Consider the following 15,252-nt stretch of genomic DNA (forward strand, 5'->3'; position numbering starts at 1 on the left):
AACACTGAAATTACATCGGAATTAAATACACAAGTCACAATGCCGCCTTAAGTGCTAGAAAAGTGAGACTTCTTAGAGTCTTTGCTTTGATCCTTTCCTATGAGACCAGGTATAGTTTCCGATACACCACTGCAGGTTCAATGTATTCCTTGAACCTTCACATTAACGATGATACACAGAAAACGCTTCGGAATTAAATACAAAAGGCACAATGCCGCCTTTAGTACAAGAATAGAGACCCTTCTTACAGTCGGTGCTTTGATCCTTTCCTGTGAGAACAGTATTAGTTTCCGATACACCACTGCAGGTTCTATGTATTCCTTGCACATTCACATTGACGATGAAACACAGAAATCGCATAGGAATTAAATACAAAAGGTACAATGCCGCCTTAAGTACAAGAACAGGGACTCTTCTTACAGTCGGTGCTTTGATCCTTTCCTGTGAGACCAGTATTAGTTACCGATACACCACTGCAGGTTCAATGTATTCCTTTTACATACACATTGACGATGAAACACTGAAATTGCATCAGAATTAAATACAAAAGTCAAAATGCCGCCTTAACTGCAAGAGGAGTGCGACTTCTTAGAGTCTGTGCTTTGATCCTTTCCTGAGAGACCAGTATTAGTTTCCGATACACCACTGCAGGTTCAATGTATTCCTTTTACATACACATTGACGATGAAACACTGAAATTACATCGGAATTAAATACAAAAAGCAGTATGCCACCATAACTGCAAATGGAGTGAGACTTCTTAGAGTATGTTCTTTGATCCTTTCCTATGAGACCAGTATTCGTTTCCGATACACCACTGCAGGTTCAGTGTATTCCTTTTACATACACATTGACGATGAAACACTGAAATTACATCGGAATTAAATACAAAAGGCACAATGCCACCTTAACTGCAAAAGGAATGAGACTTCTTAGAGTATGTGCTTTGATCCTTTACTATGAGACCAGTATTAGTTTCTGATACACCACTGCAGGTTCAATGTATTCCTTTTACATACACATTGACGATGAAACACTGAAATTACATCGGAATTAAATACAAAAGGCACAATGCCACCTTAAGTGCAAAAGGAGTGAGAATTCTTAGAGTATGTGCTTTAATCCTTTCCTATGTGACCAGTATTAGTTTCCGATACACCACTGCAGGTTCAATGTATTCCTTTTACATACACATTGACGATGAAACACTGAAAATACATCGGAATTAAATACAAAATGCACAATGCCACCTTATGTGCAAAAGGAGTGAGACTTCTTAAAGTATGTGCTTTGATCCTTTCCTATGAGACCAGTATTAGTTTCCGATACACCACTGCAGGTTCAATGTATTCCTTTTACATACACATTGACGATGAAACACTGAAATTACATCGGAATTAAATACAAAAGGCACAATGCCACCTTAAGTGCAAAAGGAGTGAGACTTCTTAGAGTATGTGCTTTGATCCTTTCCTATGAGACCAGTATTAGTTTCCGATACACTACTGCCGGTTCAATGTATTCCTTTTACACACACATTGACGATGAAACACTGAAATTACATCGGAATTAAGTACAAAACGCACAATGCCACCTTAACTGCAAAAGGAGTGAGACTTCTTAGAGTATGTGCTTTGATCCTTTCCTATGAGACCAGTATAAGTTTCCGATACACCACTGCAGGTTCAATGTATTCCTTTCACATACACATTGACGATGAAACACTGAAATTACATCGGAATTAAATACAAAACACACAATGCCACCTTAAGTGCATAGGAGTGAGACTTCTTAGAGTATGTGCTTTGATCCTTTCCTATGAGACCAGTATTAGTTTCCGATACACCACTGCAGGTTCAATGTATTCCTTTTACATACACATTGACGATGAAGCACTGAAATTACATCGGAATTAAATACAAAAGTCACAATGCCACCATAACTGCAAATGGAGTGAGACTTCTTAGAGTATGTGCTTTGATCCTTTCCTATGAGACCAGTATTAGTTTCCGATACACCACTGCAGGTTCAATGTATTCCTTTTACATACACATTGACGATGAAACACTGAAATTACATCGGATTTAAATACAAAAGGCACAATGCCGAATTAAGTGCAAGAAGAGTGAGACTTCTTAGAGTATGTGCTTTGATCCTTTCCTATGAGACCAGTATTAGTTTCCGATACACCACTGCAGGTTCAATGTATTCCTCTCACATACACATTGACGATGAAACACTGAAATTACATCGGAATTAAATACAAAACGCACAATGCCACCTTAACTGCAAAAGGAGTGAGACTTCTTAGAGTATGTGCTTTGATCCTTTCCTATGAGACCAGTAGTAGTTTCCGATACACCTCTGCAGGTTCAATGTATTCCTTTTACATACACATTGATGTGAAACACTGAAATTACATCGGAATTAAATACAAAAGGCACAATGCCACATTAAGTGCAAAAGGAGTGAGACTTCTTAGAGTATGTGCTTTGATCCATTCCTATGAGACCAGTATTAGTTTCCGATACACCACTACAGATTCAATGTATTGCATTTACATACACATTGACGATGAAACACTGAAATGACATCGGAATTAAATACAAAACGCACAACGCCGCCTTAAGTGCAAGAAGAGTGAGACTTCTTAGAGTCTTTGCTTTGATCCTTTCCTATGAGACCAGTTATAGTTTCCGATACACCACTGCAGGTTCAATGTATTCCTAGGACCTTCACATTAACGATGAAACACAGAAATCAAGTCGGAATTAAATACAAAAGGCACAATGCCGTCTTAAGTACAAGAATAGAGACTTTTCTTTCAGTCGGTGTTTGATCCTTTCCTGTGAGACCAGTATTAGTTTCCGATACACCACTGCAGGTTCAATGTATTCCTTTTACATACACATTGACGATGAAACACTGAAATTACATCGGAATTAAATACAAAAGGCACAATGCCACCTTAACTGCAAAAGGAGTGGGACTTCTTAGAGTATGTGCTTTGATCTTTTCCTATGAGACCAGTATTAGTTTCCGATACACCAGTGCAGGTTCAATGTATTCCTTTTACATACACATTGATGATGAAACACTGAAATTACATCGGAATTAAATACAAAAGGCGAAATGCCGCCTTAAGTGCAAGAAGAGTGAGGCTTCTTAGAGTCTTTGCTTTGATCCTTTCCTATGAGACCAGTTATGGTTTCCGATACACCACTGCAGGTTCAATGTATTCCTTGGACATTCACATTAACGATGAAACACAGAAATCAAGTCGGAATTAAATACAAAAGGCACAATGCCGCCTAAAGTACAGGAATAGACACTCTTCTTACAGTCGGTGTTTTGATCCTTTCCTGTGAGACCAGTATTAGTTAGCGATACACCACTGCAGGTTCCATGTATTCCGTTTACATACACATAGACGATGAAACACTGAAATTACATCGGAATTAAATACAAAAGGCACAATGCCACCTTAAGTGCAAAAGGAGTGAGACTTCTTAGAAGATGTGCTTTGATCCTTGCCTATGAGACCAGTATTAGTTTCCGATACACCTCTGCAGGTTCAATGTATTCCTTTTACATACACATTGACGATGAAACACTGAAATTACATCGGAATTAAATACAATAGTCACAATGCCACCTTAACTGCAAAAGGAGTGAGACTTCTTAGAGTATGTGCTTTGATCCTTTCCTATGAGACCAGTATTAGTTTCCGATACACCACTGCAGGTGCAACGTATTCCTTTTACATACACATTGACGATAAACCACTGAAATTACATCGGAAATAAATACAAAAGGCACAATGCCACCTTAAGTGCAAAAGGAGTGAGACTTCTTAGAGTATGTTCTTTGATCCTTTCATATGAGACCAGTATTAGTTTCCGATACACCACTGCAGGTTCAATGTATTCCTTTTACATACTCATTGACGATGAAACACTGAAATTACATCGGAATTAAGTACAAAAGGCACAATGCCACCTTAACTGCAAAAGGAGTGAGACTTTATAGAGTATGTGCTTTGATCCTTTCCTATGAGACCAGTATAAGTTTCCGATACACCACTGCAGGTTCAATGTATTCCTTTCACATACACATTGACGATGAAACACTGAAATTACATCGGAATTAAATACAAATGACACAATGACACCTTAAGTGCATAGGAGTGAGACTTCTTAGAGTATGTGCTTTGATCCTTTCCTATGAGACCAGTATTAGTTTCCGATACGCCACTGCAGGTTCAATGTATTCCTTGGACATTCACATTAACGATGAAACACAGAAATCAAGTCGGAATTAAATACAAAAGGCACAATGCCGCCTGAAGTACAAGAATAGAGACTCTTCTTACAGTCGGTGATTTGATCCTTTCCTGTGAGACCAGTATTAGTTTGCGATACACCACTGCATTTTCAATGTATTCCTTTTACATACACATTGACGATGAAACACTGAAATTACATCGGAATTAAATACAAAAGGCACAATGCCACCTTAAGTGCAAAAGGAGTGGGACTTCTTAGAGTATGTGCTTTGATCCTTTCCTATGAGACCAGTATTAGTTTCCGATACACCACTGCAGGTTCAATGTATTCCTAGGACCTTCACATTAACGATGTAACACAGAAATCAAGTCGGAATTAAATACAAAAGGCACAATGCCGCCTTAAGTACAAGAATAGAGACTCTTCTTTCAGTCGGTGTTTTGATCCTTTCCTGTGAGACCAGTATTAGTTTGCGATACACCACTGCAGGTTCAATTTATTCCTTTTACATACACATTGACGATGAAACACTGAAATTACATCGGAATTAAATACAAAAGGCACAATCCCACCTTAACTGCAAAAGGAGTGAGACTTCTTAGAGTATGTGCTTTGATCCTTTCCTATGAGACCAGTATTAGTTTCCGATACACCACTGCAGGTTCAATGTATTCCTTTTACAATCACTTTGACGATGAAACACTGAAATTACATCGGAATTAAATACAAAAGGCACAATGCCGTCTTAACTGCAAGAAGATCGAGGCTTCTTAGAGTCTTTGCTTTGATCCTTTCCTATGAGACCAGTTATAGTTTCCGATACACCACAGCAGGTTCAATGTATTCCTTGGACATTCACATTAACGATGAAACACAGAAATCAATTCGGAATTAAATACAAAAGGCACAATGCCGCCGTAAGTACAAGAATAGAGACTCTTCTTACAGTCGGTGTTTTGATCCTTTTCTGTGAGACCAGTATTAGTTTGCGATTCACCACTGCAGGTTCAATGTATTCCTTTTACATTCACATTGACGATGAAACACTGAAATTACATCGGAATTAAATACAAAAGGCACAATGCCACCTTATGTGCAAAAGGAGTGAGACTTCTTAGAGTATCTGCTTTGATCCTTTCCTATGAGACCAATATTAGTTTCCGATACACTACTGCAGGTTCAATGTATTCCTTTTACATACACATTGACGATGAAACACTGAAATTACATCGGAATTATGTACAAAAGGCACAATGCCACCTTAACTGCACAAGGAGTGAGACTTCTTAGAGTATGTGCTTTGATCCTTTCCTATGACACCAGTATAAGTTTCCGATACACCACTGCAGGTTCAATGTATTCCTTTCACATACACATTGACGATGAAACACTGAAATTACATCGGAATTAAATACAAATGACACAATGCCACCTGAAGTGCATAGGAGTGAGACTTCTTAGAGTATGTGCTCTGATCCTTTCCTATGAGACCAGTAGTAGTTTCCGATACACCACTGCAGGTTCAATGTATTCCTTTTACATACACACTGACGATGAAACACTGAAATTACATCGGAATTAAATACAAAAGGCACAATGCCATCTTAACTGCAAAAGGAATGAGACTGCTTAGAGTATGTGCTTTGATCTTTACCTATGAGACCAGTATTAGTTTCCGATACACCACTGCAGGTTCAATGTATTCCTTTTACATACACATTGACGATGAAACACTGAAATTAAATCGGAATAAAATACAAAAGGCACAATGCCACCTTAAGCGCAAAAGGAGTGAGACTTCTTAGAGTATACTTTGATCCTTTCCTATGAGACCAGTATTAGTTTCCGATACACCACTGCAGATTCAATGTATTCCTTTTACATACACATTGACGATGAAACACTGAAATTACATCGGAATTAAATACAAAAGGCACAATGCCACCTTAAGTGCAAGAAGAGTAAGACTTCTTAGAGTCTTTGCTTTGATCCTTTCCTATGAGACCAGTTATAGTTTCCGATACACCACTGCAGGTTCAATGTATTCCTAGGACCTTCACATTAACGATGAAACACAGAAATCAAGTCGGAATTAAATACAAAAGGCACAATGACGCCTTAAGTGCAAGAATAGAGACTCTTCTTTCAGTCGGTGTTTTGATCCTTTCCTGTGAGACCAGTATTAGTTTGCGATACACCACTGCAGGTTCAATGTATTCCTTTTTACATACACATTGACGAGGAAACACTGGAATTACATCGGAATTAAATACAAAAGGCACAATGCCACCTTAACTGCAAAAGGAGTGAGACTTCTTAGAGTATGTGCTTTGATCCTTTCCTATGGGACCAGTATTAGTTTCCGATACACCACTGCAGGTTCAATGTATTCCTTTTACATACACATTTACGATGAAACACTGAAATTACATCGGAATTAAATACAAAAGGCACAATGCCGCCTTAAGTGCAAGAAGAGTGAGGCTTCTTAGAGTCTTTGCTTTGATCCTTTCCTATGAGACCAGTTATAGTATCCGATACACCACTGCAGGTTCAATGTATTCCTTGGACATTCACATTATCGATGAAACACAGAAATCAAGTCGGAATTAAATACAAAAGGCACAATGCCGCCTGAAGTACAAGAATAGAGACTCTTCTTACAGTCGGTGTTTTGATCCCTTCCTGTGAGACCAGTATTAGTTTGCGATACACCACTGCCGGTTCAACCTATTCCTTTTACATACACATTGACGATGAAAAACTGAAATTACATCGGAATTAAATACAAATGGCACAATGCCACCTTAACTGCAAAAGGAGTGAGACTTCTTAGAGTATGTGCTTTGATCCTTTCCTATGAGACCGGTATTAGTTTCCGATACGCCACTGCAGATTCAATGTATTCCTTTTACATACACATTGACGATGAAACACTGAAATTACATCGGAATTAAGTACAAAAGGCACAATGCCACCTTAACTGCAAAAGGAGTGAGACTTCTTAGAGAATATGCTTTGATCCTTTCCTATGAGACCAGTATAAGTTTCCGATACACCACTGCAGGTTCAATGTATTCCTTTCACATACACATTGACGATGAAACACTGAAATTACATCGGAATTAAATACAAAAGGCACAATGCCACCTTAAGTGCATAGGAGTGAGACTTCTTAGAGTATGTGCTTTGATCCTTTCCTATGAGACCAGTATTAGTTTCCGATACACCACTGCAGGTTCAATGTATTCCTTTTACATACACATTGACGATGAAACACTGAAATTACATGGGAATTAAATACAAAAGGCACAATGCCACCATAACTGCAAATGGAGTGAGACTTCTTAGAGTATGTGCTTTGATCCATTCCTATGAGACCAGTATTAGTTTCCGATACACCACTGCAGGTTAAATGTATTTCTTTTACATACACATTGAGATGAAACACTGAAATTACATCGGAATTAAATACAAAAGGCACAATGCCGCCTTAAGTGCAAGAAGAGTGAGACTTGTTAGAGTATGTGCTTTGATAATTCCTATGAGACCAGTATTAGTTTCCGATACACCACTGCAGGTTCAATGTATTCCTAGGACCTTCACATTAACGATGAAACACAGAAATCAAATCGGAATTAAATACAAAAGGCACAATGCCGCCTTAAGTACAAGAATAGAGACCCTTCTTTAAGACGTTGTTTTGATCCTTTCCTGTGAGACCAGTATTAGTTTGCGATACACCACTGCAGGTTCAATGTATTCCTTTTACATACACATTGACGATGAAACACTGAAATTACATCGGAATTAATTACAAAAGGCACAATCCCACCTTAACTGCAAAAGGAGTGAGACTTCTTAGAGTATGTGCTTTGATCCTTTCCTATGAGACCAGTATTAGTTTCCGATACACCACTGCAGGTTCAATGTATTCCTTTTACATACACATTGACGAAGAAACACTGAAATTGCATCGGAATTAAATACAAAAGGCACAATGCCGCCTTAAGTGCAAGAAGAGTGAGGCTTCTTAGAGTCTTTGCTTTGATCCTTTCCTATGAGACCAGTTATAGTTTCCGATACACCACTGCAGGTTCAATGTATTCCTTTTACATACACATTGACGATGAACCACTGAAATTACATCGGTATTAAATACAAAAGACTCAATGCTACCTTAAGTGCAAATTGAGTGTGACTTCTTACATTCGGTTTTTTTATCCTTTCCTGTGAGACCAGTATTAGTGTCCGATACGCCACAGCAGGTTCAATGTATCCCTTGGACATTCACATTATCGATGAAACACTGAAATTATATCGGATTTAAATACAAAAGGCACAATGCCGTCTTAAGTGCAAGAAGAGTGAGACTTCTTAGAGTCTGTGCTTTGATCCTTTCCTGTGAGACCTGTATTATTTTCCGATACACCACTGCAGGTTCATTGTATTCCTTGGACCTTCACATTAACGATGAAACACAGAAATCAAGTTGGAATTAAATGCAAAAGGCACAATGCCGCCTTAAGTACAAGAATAGAGACTCTTCTTACAGTCGGTGATTTGATCCTTTCCTGTGAGACCAGTATTAGTTTGCGATACACCACTGCAGGATCAATGTATTCCTTTTACATACACATTGACGATGAAACACTGAAATTACATCGGAATTAAATACAAAAGGCACAATGCAACCTTAACTGCAAAAGAGGTGAGACTTCTTAGAGTATGTGCTTTGTTCCTTTCCTATGAGACCAGTATTAGTTTCCGATACACCACTGCAGGTTCATTGTATTCCTTTTATATACACATTGACGATGAAACACTGAAATTACATCGGAATTAAATACAAAAGGCACAATGCCGCCTTAAGTGCAAGAAGAGTGAGACTTCTTAGAGTCTTTGCCTTGATCCTTTCCTATGAGACCAGTTATAGTTTCCGATACACCACTGCAGGTTCAATGTATTCTTGGACCTTCACATTAACGATGAAACACAGAAATCAAGTCGGAATAAAATACAAAAGGCACAATGCCGCCTTAAGTACAAGAAAAGAGACTCTTATTACAGTCGGTGTTTTGATCCTTTCCTGTGAGACCAGTAATAGTTTGCGATACACCACTGCAGGTTCAATGTATTCCTTTTACTTACACATTGACGATGAAACACTGAAATTACATCGGAATTAAATACAAATGGCACAATGCCACCTTAACTGCAAAAGGAGTGAGACTTCTTAGAGTATGTGCTTTGATCCTTTCCTATGAGACCAGTATTAGTTTCCGAAACACCACTGCAGGTTCAATGTATTCCTTGGACATTCACATTGACGATGAAACACTTAAATTACATCGGAATTAAATACAAAAGGCAAAATTGCGCCTTAAATGCAAGAAGAGTGAGACTTCCTTGCGTCTGTGCTTTGATTCTTTCCTATGAGACCAGTATTAGTTTCCGATACACCACTGCAGGTTCAAAATATTCCTTTTACATACACATTGACGATGAAACACTGAAATTACATCGTAATTAAATACAATAGGCACAATGCCACCTTAACTGTAAAAGGAGTGAGAATTCTTAGAGTATGTGCTTTGATCCTTTCCTATGAGACCAGTATTATTTTCCGCTACACCTCTGCAAGTTCAGATTATTCCCTGGACCTTCACATTGACGATGAACACAGAAATGGCATCGGAATTAAATACAAAAGGCACAATGCCTCCTTAAGTACAAGAATAGAGACTCTTCTTACAGTCGGTGCTTTGAGCATTCCCAGTGGGACCAGTAATAGTATCCGATACACCACTGCAGGTTCAATGTATTCCTTGGGCCTTTACATTGACGATGAAACACAGAAATCGCATCGGAATTAAATACAAAAGGCACAATGCCGCCTTAAGTACAAGAATAGAGACTCTTCTTACAGTCGGTGCTTTGAGCATTCCCTGTGAGACCAGTAATAGTATCCGATACACCACTGCAGATTCAATCTATTCCTTGGACATACACATTGATGATGAAACACAGAAATTACATCGGAATTAAATACAAAAGGAAAAATGCCGCCTTATGTACAAGAATAGAGACTCTTCTTACAGTCGGTGCTTTGAGCATTCCCTGTGAGACCAGTATTAGTTTCCGAATCACCACTGCAGATTCAATGTATTCCTTGGACCTTCAAATTGACGATGATACACAGAAATCGCATCGGAATTAAATACAAAAGGCACAATGTGGCTTAAGTACAAGAATAGAGACTCTTCTTACAGTCGGTGCTTTGAGCATTCCCTGTGAGACCAGTATTAGTTTCCGTTACACCGCTGCAGGTTAAATGTATTCCTTGGACCTTCAAATTGACGATGATACTCAGAAATCGCATCGGAATTAAATACAAAGGCACAATGCCGCCTTAAGTACAAGAATAGAGACTCTTCTTACAGTCGGTGCTTTGAGCATTTACTGTGAGACCAGTATTAGTTTCCGATACACCACTGCAAGTTCAATGTTTCCTTGAACCTTCACATTGACGATGAAACACAGAAATCGCATCGGAATTAAATTCAAAACGCACAATGCCGCCTTAAGTACAAGAATACAGACTTTACTTACAGTCGGTGCTTTGAGCATTCCCTGTGAGACCAGTATTAGTTTCCGATACACCACTGCAGGTTCAATGTATTCCTTGGACCTTCACATTGACGATGAAACACAGAAATCGCATCGGAATCAAATACAAGAGGCACAATGCCGCCTTAAGTGCAATAATAGAGACTCTTCTTACAGTCGGTGCTTCGAGCATTCCCTGTGAGACCAGTAATAGTATCCGATACAGCACTGCAGGTTCAGTATATTCCTTGGACATACACATTGACGATGAAACACTGAAATTACATCGGAATTTAATACAAAAGGAACAATGCCGCCTTTAGTACAAGAATAGAGACTCTTCTTACCGTCGGTGCTTTGAGCATTCCCTGTGAGACCAGTATTAGTCTCCGATACGCCACTGCAGGTTCAATGTATTCCTTGGACATTCACATTGACGATGAAACACTTAAATTACATCGGAATTAAATACAAAAGGCAAAATGGCGCCTTAAATGCAAGAAGAGTGAGACTTCCTTGCGTCTGTGCTTTGATTCTTTCCTATGAGACCAGTATTAGTTTCCGATACACCTCTGCAGGTTCAATATATTACTTTTACATACACATTGACGATGAAACACTGAAATTACATCGGAATTAAATACAAAACGCACAATGCCGTCTTAAGTGCAAGAAGAGTGAGATTTCTTAGAGTATGTGATTTGATCCTTTCCTATGAGACCAGTATTAGTTTCCGATACACCACTGCAGGTTCAATGTATTCCTTTTACATACACATTGACGATGAAACACTGAAATTACATCGGAATTAAATACCAAAGGCTCAATGCCACCTTAACTGCAAAAGGAGTGAGACTTCATAGAGTATGTGCTATGATCCTTTCCTATGAGACCAGTATTAGTTTCCGATACACCACTGCAGGTTCAATGTATTCCTTTTACATACACATTGACGATGAAACACTGAAATTACATCGTAATTAAATACAATAGGCACAATGCCACCTTAACTGTAAAAGGAGTGAGAATTCTTAGAGTATGTGCTTTGATCCTGTCCTATGAGACCAGTATTAGTTTCCGCTACACCTCTGCAAGTTCAGATTATTCCCTAGACCTTCACATTGACGATGAACACAGAAATGGCATCGGAATTAAATACAAAAGGCACAATGCCGCCTTAAGTACAAGAATAGAGACTCTTCTTACAGTCGGTGCTTTGAGCATTCCCTGTGAGACCAGTAATAGTATCCGATACACCACTGCAGATTCAATCTATTCCTTGGACATACACATTGATGATGAAACACAGAAATTACATCGGAATTAAATACAAAAGGAAAAATGCCGCCTTATGTACAAGAATAGAGACTCTTCTTACAGTCGGTGCTTTGAGCATTCCCTGTGAGACCAGTATTAGTTTCCGAATCACCACTGCAGGGTCAATGTATTCCTTGGACCTTCAAATTGACGATGATACTCAGAAATCGCATCGGAATTAAATACAAAGGCACAATGCCGCCTTAAGTACAATAATAGAGACTCTTCTTACAGTCGGTGCTTTGAGCATTCCCTGTGAGACCAGTATTAGTTTCCGATACACCACTGCAAGTTCAATGTTTCCTTGAACCTTCACATTGACGATGAAACACAGAAATCGCATCGGAATTAAATTCAAAACGCACAATGCCGCCTTAAGTACAAGAATAGAGACTCTTCTTACAGTCGGTGCTTTGAGCATTCCCTGTGAGACCAATAATAGTATCCGATACACCACTGCAGGTTCAATGTATTCCTTGGACATACACATTGACGATGAAACACAGAAATCGAATCGGAATTAAATACAAAAGGCACAATGCCGCCTTAAGTACAAGAATAGAGACTCATCTTGCAGTCAGTGCTTTGAGCATTCCCTGTGAGACCAGTAATAGTATCCGATACACCACTGCAGGTTCAATGTATTCTTTGGACCTTCACATTGACGATGAAACACAGAAATGGCATCGGAATTAAATACAAAAGGCACAATGCCGCCTTAAGTAAAAGAATAGAGACTCTTCTTACAGTCGGTGCTTTGAGCATTCCCTGTGAGACCAGTAATAGTATCCGATACACCACTGGAGGTTCAATGTATACCTTGGACTTTCACATTGACGATGAAACACAGAAATGGCATCGGAATTAAATACAAAAGACACAATGCCGCCTTAAGTACAAGAATAGAGACTCTTCTTACAGTCGGTGCTTTGAGCATTCCCTGTGAGACCAGTAATAGTATCTGATACACCACTGCGGGTTCAATGTATTCCTTGGACCTTCACATTGACGATGAAACACAGAAATCGCATCGGAATTAAATACAAAAGGCACAATGCCACCTAAAGTACAGGAATAGAGACTCTTCTTACAGTCGGTGCTTTGAGCATTCCCTGTGAGACCAGTAATAGTATCCGTTACACCACTGCAGGTTCAATGTATTCCTTGGACCTTCACATTGACGATGAGACACAGAAATGGCATCGGAATTAAATACAAAAGGCACACCGCCGCCTAAAGTACAACAATAGGGACTCTTCTTACCGTCGGTGCTTTGAGCATTCCCTGTGAGATCAGTAATAGTATCCGATACACCACTGCAGGTTCAATGTATTCTTTGGACCTTCACATTGACGATGAAATACAGAAATGGCATCGGAATTAAATACAAAGGGCACAATGCCGCCTTAAGTACAAGAATAGAGACTCTTCTTACAGTCGGTGCTTTGAGCATTCCCTGTTGGACCAATATTAGTTTCCGCTACACCTCTGCAGGTTCCGTTTATTCCTTGGACGTTCACATTGACGATTAAACACCGAAATGGCATCAGAATTAAATACAAAAGGCACAATGCCGCCTTAAGTACAAGAATAGAGACTCTTCTTATAGTCGGTGCTTTGAGCATTCCCTGTGAGACCAGTAATAGTATCCGATACACCACTGCAGGTTCAATCTATTCCTTGGACATACACATTGACGATGAAACACAGAAATTACATCGGAATTAAATACAAAAGGAAAAATGCCGCCTTAAGTACAAGAATAGGGACTCTTCTTACAGTCGGTGCTTCAAGCATTCCCTGTGAGACCAGTAATAGTACCCGATACAGCACTGCAGGTTCAATATATTCCTTGGACATACACATTGACGATGAAACACTGAAATTACATCGGAATTAAATACAAAAGGAACAATGCCGCCTTAAGTACAAGAATAGAGACTCTTCTTACTGTCGGTGCTTTGAGCATTCCCTGTGAGACCAGTATTAGTTTCCGATACACCACTGGATGTTCAATGAATTCCTTGGACATTCACATTGACGATGAAGCACTGAAATTACATCGGAATTAAATACAAAAGGCACAATGCCGTCTTTAGTACAAGAATAGGGACCCTTCTTACCGTCGGTGCTTTGAGCATTCCCTGTGAGACCAGTATTAGTTTCCGCTACACCTCTGCAGGTTCAGTTTATTCCTTGGACCTTCACATTGACGACGAAACACAGAAATGGCATCGGAATTAAATACAAAAGGCACAATGCCGCCTTAAGTACAAGAATAGAGACTCTTCTTACAGTCGGTGCTTTGAGCATTCCCTGTGAGACCAATAATAGTATCCGATACACCACTGCAGGTTCAATGTATTCCTTGGACATACACATTGACGATGAAACACAGAAATCGAATCGGAATTAAATACAAAATGCACAATGCCGCCTTAAGTACAAGAATAGAGACTCTTCTTACAGTCAGTGCTTTGAGCATACCCTGTGAGACCAGTAATAGTATCCGATACACCACTGCAGGTTCAATGTATACTTTGGACCTTCACATTGACGATGAAACACAGAAATGGCATCGGAATTAAATACAAAAGGCACAATGCCGCCTTAAGTAAAAGAATAGAGACTCTTCTTACTGTCGGTGCTTTGAGCATTCCCTGTGAGACCAGTAATAGTATCCGATACACCACTGCAGGTTCAATGTATACCTTGGACTTTCACATTGACGATGAAACACAGAAATGGCATCGGAATTAAATACAAAAGGCAAAATGCCGCCTTAAGTACAAGAATAGAGACTCTTCTTACAGTCGGTGCTTTGAGCATTCCCTGTGAGACCAGTAATAGTATCCGATACACCACTGCAGGTTCAATGTATTCCTTGGACCTTCACATTGACGATGAAACACAGAAATCGCATCGGAATTAAATACAAAAGGCACAATGCCGCCTAAAGTACAGGAATAGAGACTCTTCTTACAGTCGGTGCTTTGAGCATTCCCTGTGAGACCAGTAATAGTATCCGATACATCACTGC

This window comes from Schistocerca americana, unplaced genomic scaffold (genome assembly GCF_021461395.2).
Source record: "Schistocerca americana isolate TAMUIC-IGC-003095 unplaced genomic scaffold, iqSchAmer2.1 HiC_scaffold_13, whole genome shotgun sequence".
NCBI lineage: Eukaryota > Metazoa > Arthropoda > Insecta > Orthoptera > Acrididae > Schistocerca > Schistocerca americana.